Genomic DNA, 8,764 nt, shown 5'->3' on the forward strand with positions numbered 1-8,764 from the left:
AGAGATGTTCGCAATTACTACCACAAGAAAGCCGCCCCCTATGTCACGCCCCACTTTTTATTACTCGAAGTATTACCAATTTAATTTACTTAATTCCATTTCAGAGATAACATGCGAAAATAAACTTGTATATTCAACTCGTAGAAGTGAATAACATTGTTCTCATTCGTATGCAAGTAAATATAACCTGAGTATAATAAATAAATTGCCCATGGGCTTACATCATTAACGAATCAAGAAGAAGGGTGCAACCCTTTTGCACATATGGCATTCCGCCAATACAAGAGAGGCCCCGTGGCCAACAAATAAGAAGATCCAAATCTTGCAGCACATTCAGCTCAACACCTGAAAAAGATTCAACAACATGGGATGAACATATAGTCCAGTAGGGATCTCAACATGGCCCTCAACAATAATAACTTACAGATAGCTATGTTCATGAATGCTCAATCTCATACTAGGATAGTAATGTGACAGTTTGTACAAAATATACATAAGTATGAACTTTTCTCGAAAACAACCATTTCAATCAACGCCATAGGCGATCAAATTTTCTTTTCTTTTCATTAACCCCCGTTCCCAATCTTTCATGACATTAACGATTCCTTAGGAAATAAATTCACTAAGCCCACTACTCTCTTCCATTTTCCAAACATACACAGATGTGCCTTTTCAAAACATATATTTCTTTAAAAAAAGTCCGTTCTCCTTCACACTTTCCAAAAGACAAAAAGACACTTTGGCTTCTTCCCAATACAATCAAATCTATACATGCACCGTTATAAAAAGGGAGATAACAACTCACCAACATACATAAGATAAACCAATAAGGCAACTCAGCTCTCCTAAACTGTAGCCGACACAATCCATGATATTCCCAGACACACTGAAACATCAACAACAAAACTTTGCTCTACTAGCTATGTGCGTAGTAAGCCAAAGATACACTTCTCACAACAACATGTCAGTTTACCAGGCGCTAGCTGGAAGGGTATGGTGCCTTAGATTCTTAGCGCAGTCAGTTCTCCAGGCGCTAGCTGGAAGGTCACGGTACCTCTGATTTTTAGCGCAAGGTATAACACCACCAACCAAAACTTAACAGGGCATAACTAACATGTATAACACACATACATAAACCATCAAGATACAAGCAATGTGCTAAAGTATATGAACACATAACTAATTTCTCCCGAGCAAGTATACATATATAATGTATCTCAGCATTTCATCACATACAATGCTCAATCAACAGTGGTATAACGCATACATAACAATCCAACATATCTGTGTCATCCTCCACCGATGACCAAGGACAAAACCTCTGGATGCAAGTATTTAGTACATCTATTAAAGACTCAATTACTATGAGACCACAAACCCAACAACAACATTAACATGGTAGTTAAAGATACAATCCCTCACATGTGTGTGTTCAACACTCAAGAAACAACAATCCAATTTTCATACGTATTTCAAAAATACTTTTCCCATTTCACAAAACAAGTTCCATTTCCTTTTGTTTTCACAAAACCAACTCCGTCCCTTTTGTTGTCACAAAACCAAATCCGTGGATAATAAAGCCATAACTCATATTAGTCCATTATATTCATTTCAAACCCATTCCAAAGCCATGGTTAATCCCTTAGGCATTAACACTTTCACCCAACTCACAATAACAATAGAGATTTACAACATAGGTTGACTACCCTCCATTTTAATTTACCAAATCAAAATATAATTTAGGGCTTTTCTTCTTTCAACTATAACATGCTAATTTACACTTTAATTAGCCCAAAACAACCATCAATGATAATACAACCGTTTTCAAACAACCAACCCTAGGTTCTTTCTCATGATTTCAAACAAATCCAACATGGATATGATTTTCATGCAATACAAAATTACCACATGTCTATCTATACACGAAGTATTGAAAAGAACAAGGAAATCCCTACCTCAAATGTAGAACCCAAGGAGAAGAAGAGCTAAACTCGGAAGTGCTCCAAATACCAAATTTCTCGGATCAAAATGTAACCCTCAATGATCAACACACTATTTGTAAAGGCCAAAGGGTAGAAGAATACTCTAACTAGATCAATCCCTAGAGAGAAGGTGGGTTTCTAGTGAGAGAGGCTCTCCAATGGAGTTTTAGAAAAGTAAAAGAGAGAGAGAGGATGTAAAAAGTGATCTAAAATAGCCTAGCTGCCAACTGATATACGACTCTCCCACTCGAGTGGATAAAAGGATGCTCGAGCGTCAAGTACAAAAACTGGACTTGCTCGAGCACAAGAAGTCTCGCTCGAGCTCCAAGACACAAGAACAAAACACACCCGCTCGAGCGCGAGAACCAGTCCGCTCGAGCGTAGATTCTTCTCTCTCAGTATCTTCGCCGACAAAGCTCACCCCGCTCGAGCGCCAACAGACCCGCTCGAGCGTGACCCGCTCGAGAGTAAGGAAACCCGCTCGAGCGTGAAAAACACATCTGCAGAAGTTTTGCAGAGACACGAAATATTGGAACTGTGAAAACCCCGCTCGAGCGTACCACCAAAAATCTAGGCGACAAGGAATGGGACTAAGGCTCAACCAACCTGTTCGAAACACACCCAACACAACCCAAAACTCTAAAACAAAGAGTAAGGGATAGAAATGAGGATAAGACAACAACAGATCTATGGAACCAAGTCCGGATTACAGTTCAACAACAACAGAGAAAATCGGGATCGCTATACCCTATCTCTAAAGGGGCCCATCACATCTTTCTTACCTTCTTGGCTTAGGCTTCTAACTGAACTTACTTTATGGCCTTGCCGCCCCGCCGCTAGTAGAATCTAAGCGCTTGAAAAGCGCACTAAGAAACGTTGCTTCTGCCGGCCTTTCTGTGCAACAGTCCACCATTAGCAGAAGAAAGGGTTACTATACATACAAGAGTCTTCCAGTTCTTACAGAAGCTCTTTCTTACCAGTCAAGTAGTACAAGAGCTATATCTTATCTTATAACCTGGCGTGGCGGGTCGCCTTTTGAATTCAGTAGATAGAAGAAACTATTAGATAGATAAGGAGTAGGTGAGTGAGTGAGTCCTCACTGACCTAAGCGATTTCGATCACCTAGCAGGCCTTTTCTTTGGTACGTAAGATCACCAAAGTGTATCATTAGATTTGACTACAAAGGAAGGAACTTGAAGTGAAAGGGCCCCGACTTATTTCCAGAATTAGAGTTCGACCGCAGCTGCCCCCCCTTTTTTTTAGGGGGGGGGATCAAGTTCCTTGCCAACTATCGACTCGGATCTCTTTTCATTTGTTTTGGGTATTACCAAACCTAGCCTAGCCTTTGTTAATCACACTAAAGCTGAGCACCCAACTATGGCAAGGCCTCCTTAAGGGTTAGGTTAGTCAATCCGGCCCAAGACGCGTTCGTTGACAAAACCGTCGTAGGAATGGAGACCTTTCAATAGAGCGAAGGCAAACTGATCAACGAGAAAGAGTCCCTACTCACTACAAACGAATACGCCACAAGATTGAACTGCAATCACACCTCTCCTGCATCAAGCTAACCGTCCCCCCTATGTAGTGATTCTATCAATCATGTACGTATGTAGGACCCTCCATTCTGATTGGTATATCATGAAAAAAGAAAGCCATTTGCACTAGGCGCACTGCGCTTTCCCTTGCCCATATGTTTGCCTTTCTAAGTCAAGTAATGGTGGCCCGCCAAAGACTGGAGCTTTATAACATGTTGACGAAGACCTCTGAACTGAGGGTTCAGTCAGTAGAAGGGACGACTTTGTCTCCCCAGAAGAAAAATAGCCCCGCTCTCTAGCCTACTGACCCCGTTGATCATATAACTGGGAGGGAACGTGTCACATTAGAGGTGAACAATCAGAGGTGTCCTCTAATCACCATGATGAGGCTGGTCCCTCTTTTAGTGGACTCGGCTATGAATATGAATGAAGAAATGAATGCCGGGCTCTTTCTTTCACTGCTAACCCCAAGAAGTTTCTTAATGCTAATACTTTCTGTTTCATCGAGCCCCAAGCTTCTGGTCCTCCTTTGAGTGTGGGTTCAATTGGATGAATCTGTCAAGTCAAGGTCAACGTATGTAGTAGCAAGGATGGTGCATCGCCTATTTATCATTCTCGCTCGGGAGCCAAAATGAGCACGCCTGCTACCTACTGTACTGGACCTTCGACCAGGCATTCTACCTTTGTCGAATCGGAACCAACCACCACTGCATTGCGCTTGAAGAGTTGAGCGGCCGTCAGTCAGCAACTTCCTTGCACAGATATAGATTCATTCTTCGTATCTGGTTCAGCCTCACAACCCTTCACGGGTTGGTAAGAAGTCAGTCTTGTTTGGTGGAATTGGACAAAGAAAAGAGAGTGCTTGACTGGAACAACGGCCAACAAAGACTGTAATTACATAGATAACTGCTCCTTCCCTTCTCCATCTTTAAGGCTTTCAGGCGAACCCGTATGGCGGCTAGAAAGAAAGACAACCTCACCTTCTTGTAGATGGTGTCAGTGAGAGCAATTTTTGTATCCCCTGTTGACCTTCTTTTGTAGATAGAATCTTCAATGAGTGGAAACAAGCAACCTTACTAAGAAAGGTGCTTGTTGAATAAGGCTGGCTTTCGAGCCAGAGCCCCTTGTATAGATTGGGTGCTTGAGCGCATCTTTCTTATATCGATCAAGGCTTTCCTGGAGTTTTCAATAAGGGGCGCGTTAGCACTCCTGCAAGAAAATGGCCTAGCTAACACGCACCCTTACGTTTTCTTCGCTTGCTCTGTAGTACGAGCCTCATACAGAGCCATGCCCCTTCAATATGATGAGAAGAAGAGGGGCCAGCCTCTTTTCTTTTCCTCACCAATCCTTATTTACTACTACATCTTTTTTGGGGTGTATAGCTCAGTTGGTAGAGCATTGGGCTTTTAACGTAATGGTCGCAGGTTCAAGTCCTGCTATACCCAAACCTACCTTACACTCTACTATGAGTAAGGATGCGTAGTAGCGTTCAAAGATCACTCTTTGGTCTTTAGACTCGTAGTAACATTCAAAGATCATTCTTTGGCCTTTAGACTCGCTTCGGCGACTTCACCCTTTAAGTGACAAGGAGGGTGAGCCGCTCTAAGCCAAAATCGATAACGAATCTTGAACTTGCCCATGCCCATCCAAACCAGCCTCAAAAAGCGATTGGAAAGCGAAGCCCTTCCTTCCAATCCAAGCCGGTGAAGCTGCCCCTATGTCTAACCACCGCTCACCCTGATCACATATTGGCACGTTCATGATGCATCATGATCAAAAGGCCGTAAAGAAGACCTATGCTTCAGTGTACTATCATGATCACATATTAGCTCAATTTTCTTGACAGCTTGAAGGCGAAGCCGCCTATTTCTTAGGGCAAAGGGCGTTCCCTCCTTCTAACTCCTTCCACTTCTCCCAAGGACAAGGACTATGGCTTGACCTTCGAGGAATAACTCCGTGGAGGCCTAGATAGTGAAAAGTTATCCCTTTGCAACGCTAGAAGCTAAGCAAAGTCACGAAGCTGGATGGCTACGCTCGAGCAAAGCTCTGGCCCGGAGGTGGTAGCTGAACTTGCTACAGAGTTCAGGAGCGAGCAAGACTATCTTGGTGAATGCAATAAGAATCGGTCGCTCGCCACCAAAGCGCATGCTGTTATCCGCCACCAAAGCTCCTTTATCAAACCTTCCCAGACTACAGAGTTTGCCCATGCTGTTATCCGCCACCAAAGCGCTTAAGAGATTCGTGCTTGAATGTCGAGATCAGGGGACTCTATCTAATCCATGCGGCAAAATCTATTTGTGGTGGAACAAACTCAATATATAAATAAAATTATATATAAATATATAGAATTTGTTCCGATACAAGAGATCGGCCCCTAAGCAAGGTATGGTGGGTGCCAGCAACTTTCACTTATTAAGAGTAGGGGCTAAAAAGAGCTCTTTGTATAGGTTGGGTTTGCTGGGCTTTGATGCTTACCTTATTCTTAGAGAAATGGGAAGGTTTGATAAAGGAGCTTTTAAGCCCTTTTGCTGGATTGTTGGTCTGTAGCCCCGCCCTACAGAATGAATAAGGAGAGGCCTATCGATGATCGAGACACTCTTATACTACTCCTTACCTCACCCCCCCTTGTCACTTAAAGGGAAAGCAAGAGAAGGGGGCCTGCTGGAAACCCTCGCCTTCGGCTCCATACTGATCAAGCCGGCCGGCCATGAAAAGACATCACGACTATCCTTTCTGGTAATACCGAGCTGTATATGATCCTGATCAGTGATCAGTTTCTTTTAATATTCCGGATCCTTATGTGCTTTTTTCTTTGTAATACTAGCAGTGACAGATCTATTAGTAAACAGGAGCCGCTATCGCTCACCCAGTTGGATGTCAATCTGATGGATGGATAAGCGTAGCAGAAAAGAAAATAGGGAGTTAATTATGAGAGGAAGGCGATGGAAAAAAGACGAGAGAGCAAGCCCTAGGAGGCTCGCAACTACCACGGCTGTAAGAACGACTCGAAAGACAGGCCCCTGCCCCGATAGTAGCGATCAAATCTTTTGAAATATAAATTGTAGCGTGGTAGCATATAATGATTGCTTTCCTATGTCGTTCCATTCATACGAACCCAAGCTGATCCAATTTAGGCATAGGACCCAACTGCGAACCCTTTGCCTGGCCCTTCACTTGCATGGGATAGCGAAGCCACTCCAATCCACTAGAAAAACCCACATTCTTAGACTCAACTAAAATGTTGTAGCATTGATTGAGCGAAGTCGCTCTGCCATAGTGAAGGAGCAGTTTGTCTGTCTCATGGCAGGCAATTTATTTTTTGCTGTCTACTTTATAAGCAACTCCTTTTTGCATGCGCTCTACTGTATCTGCCACAGGTCTTATCAGTTTATGTACTAAGCGAAGCCACCTTCGAGCCTGAGCTCTCATCAAAGCCACCCTCGCCCCTATCTCTAAAAGGGTGAGCCATGAGCTTACTTCAAGTATTTATGACTCTAGTGGCAACACGTGACAGGTGAATGACATGATTCTCAAAGAGTTACATGATGGCCATGTGAGAGCTTTAGAGGGAATAGGGGTGGACATCTATATGGGCTTTATATGATTCGAAGCCAACCTCTATGTATTGCAAGAAAGTCCTATGTGTAGTATACCTAATGAAAGCCTTAAAGAGCCTCTTAACACTTACCCACCTAAACCAAACAAGATTCAAGAATCAATCCATTACCAGCACGATACAGCTCAGCCAAAAAAGGTGAGCGCTTAGCGCAAGCCTTATTGAAAATGACCTAGCTAACGAGCAATCTTTCTAAAGCGCGTTAGCACTTTACTAATAAGATAGAAAGGGTTTTTCTCGCTTGTTTAGTAAAGTCAAGCTTTGGCATCGCCCTATCTTGCTGGGGCACTCGTGCCCTTACTAGTTTTGGGGCTTTGATTGGCAAAAGTTGTTTTCGCGTTCTAGCCCGTAGTTGTCAGATTAGCCTTCAAACTTTCCTTACCTACCTTTATTGAGAAAGAAGAGAGATAAAGGTTGGACATCCATCGCTGCCGTGATGACGCGGTTGAGTGTTCATTCGATCTACCACCTGAGGCCAGGCCGATCAAATCTATCCTTGGGTTCGATCCAGCAAGAGATTCCTTTCCTGAAACCGGGATAATAGTTAGGTCATGAATTGAATGCGAGGGAGAGAGATAAGAAGTTGGCGGGGGCCATCCGTTATCGATCCATATTGGGTAGATCTACCCCTCTCATCCTTTGATCCTTTATCTACCATTCAATCTATTGATGGGATTTTTTCTCGACTGGCGTATTACGCACTCGGGCGTATCTACTATACGCTAATAATGGTCTTTTGGATTTCATCTCCTACCGAAATTGCAAGTGGTTGGTCGTTCGATCGAGTCCATCCCTTGAAGTCGTACCTTCCCAGTATGCGTGAGTCTTCCACCAATTGACAAAAATGCCAGCCGAAATTCAAGAATGATCCATCCCACCATAATGGATCTCTCCTACCGCTACCCACTAGCGGATCAATTTAGGGAAGGAAAGAAATGTTGATTAAGAAATTCATCCCATCTCGATAAAGCGAGTCACCCGTGATTCTAATTTTCCGCTGATGTAGGCCGATGGGGATCCCAGCAGTCAAACCACTGTGTTTGTTCCTCACCCTCCTTCCAATCAAATCTATTCTAAGGTGTTCGGGGGCAGGGGAAACAAAGGAGGGATTGATCGACCAACTTGAACAGATCCATAACCTGGTTCCATCTGTCCTGAATGAGGGAATTAAGGCGGGTATAGTCGAACTGAACTGGTTGATTCTAAGGTGGGTGATAAGCAGCTATATCCGTATCAAGCCTACCATCTCTTCTTACAAAAGCGTTTCCATCCCGTCGCCGAAAGTTTTGCAATATCTGTGGCCCTACTTCAAAGCCCCAGAAAACCCCCTTACTCTCTCTATAAAAAAAAGCCCTTTCCCCTTTTAATAAAAAGAAGGTAAGCTTTGAAAAGTAACACGCTCCCTACAGGTAGTCCATAATGTCATCCATCGTTGGCATTATTGGAAATAGTTCACCCAACTCTTATTCAAAGCCCATCTACACACTCTAACTGCCTCATTTTGAACTAGTCAAGCAGGCGTTGAACATGGACTGAGACTCTCCCGCCCCTTCGACAACAATTCCTACACTTGACGTCGAATCTCCTCATTTTCAAATGGGGATAAGCGACAAGCCGCTTTGCAGGGTAGA

General features: G+C 43.4%; 1 non-coding gene across 1 annotated transcript; it reads left to right on the top strand.

Annotated features, from left to right (window-relative positions):
- The first annotated feature begins 4,889 nt into the window (after window positions 1-4,889).
- Window positions 4,890-4,962, top strand: TRNAK-UUU (transfer RNA lysine (anticodon UUU)). The gene has a single exon. It is a non-coding gene; the product is annotated as a tRNA-Lys (tRNA).
- Window positions 4,963-8,764: the final 3,802 nt, after the last annotated feature.

The sequence above is a fragment of the Camellia sinensis genome, chromosome 4, assembly GCF_055761805.1.
Source record: "Camellia sinensis isolate YWXY chromosome 4, ASM5576180v1, whole genome shotgun sequence".
NCBI classification, from domain to species: domain Eukaryota; kingdom Viridiplantae; phylum Streptophyta; class Magnoliopsida; order Ericales; family Theaceae; genus Camellia; species Camellia sinensis.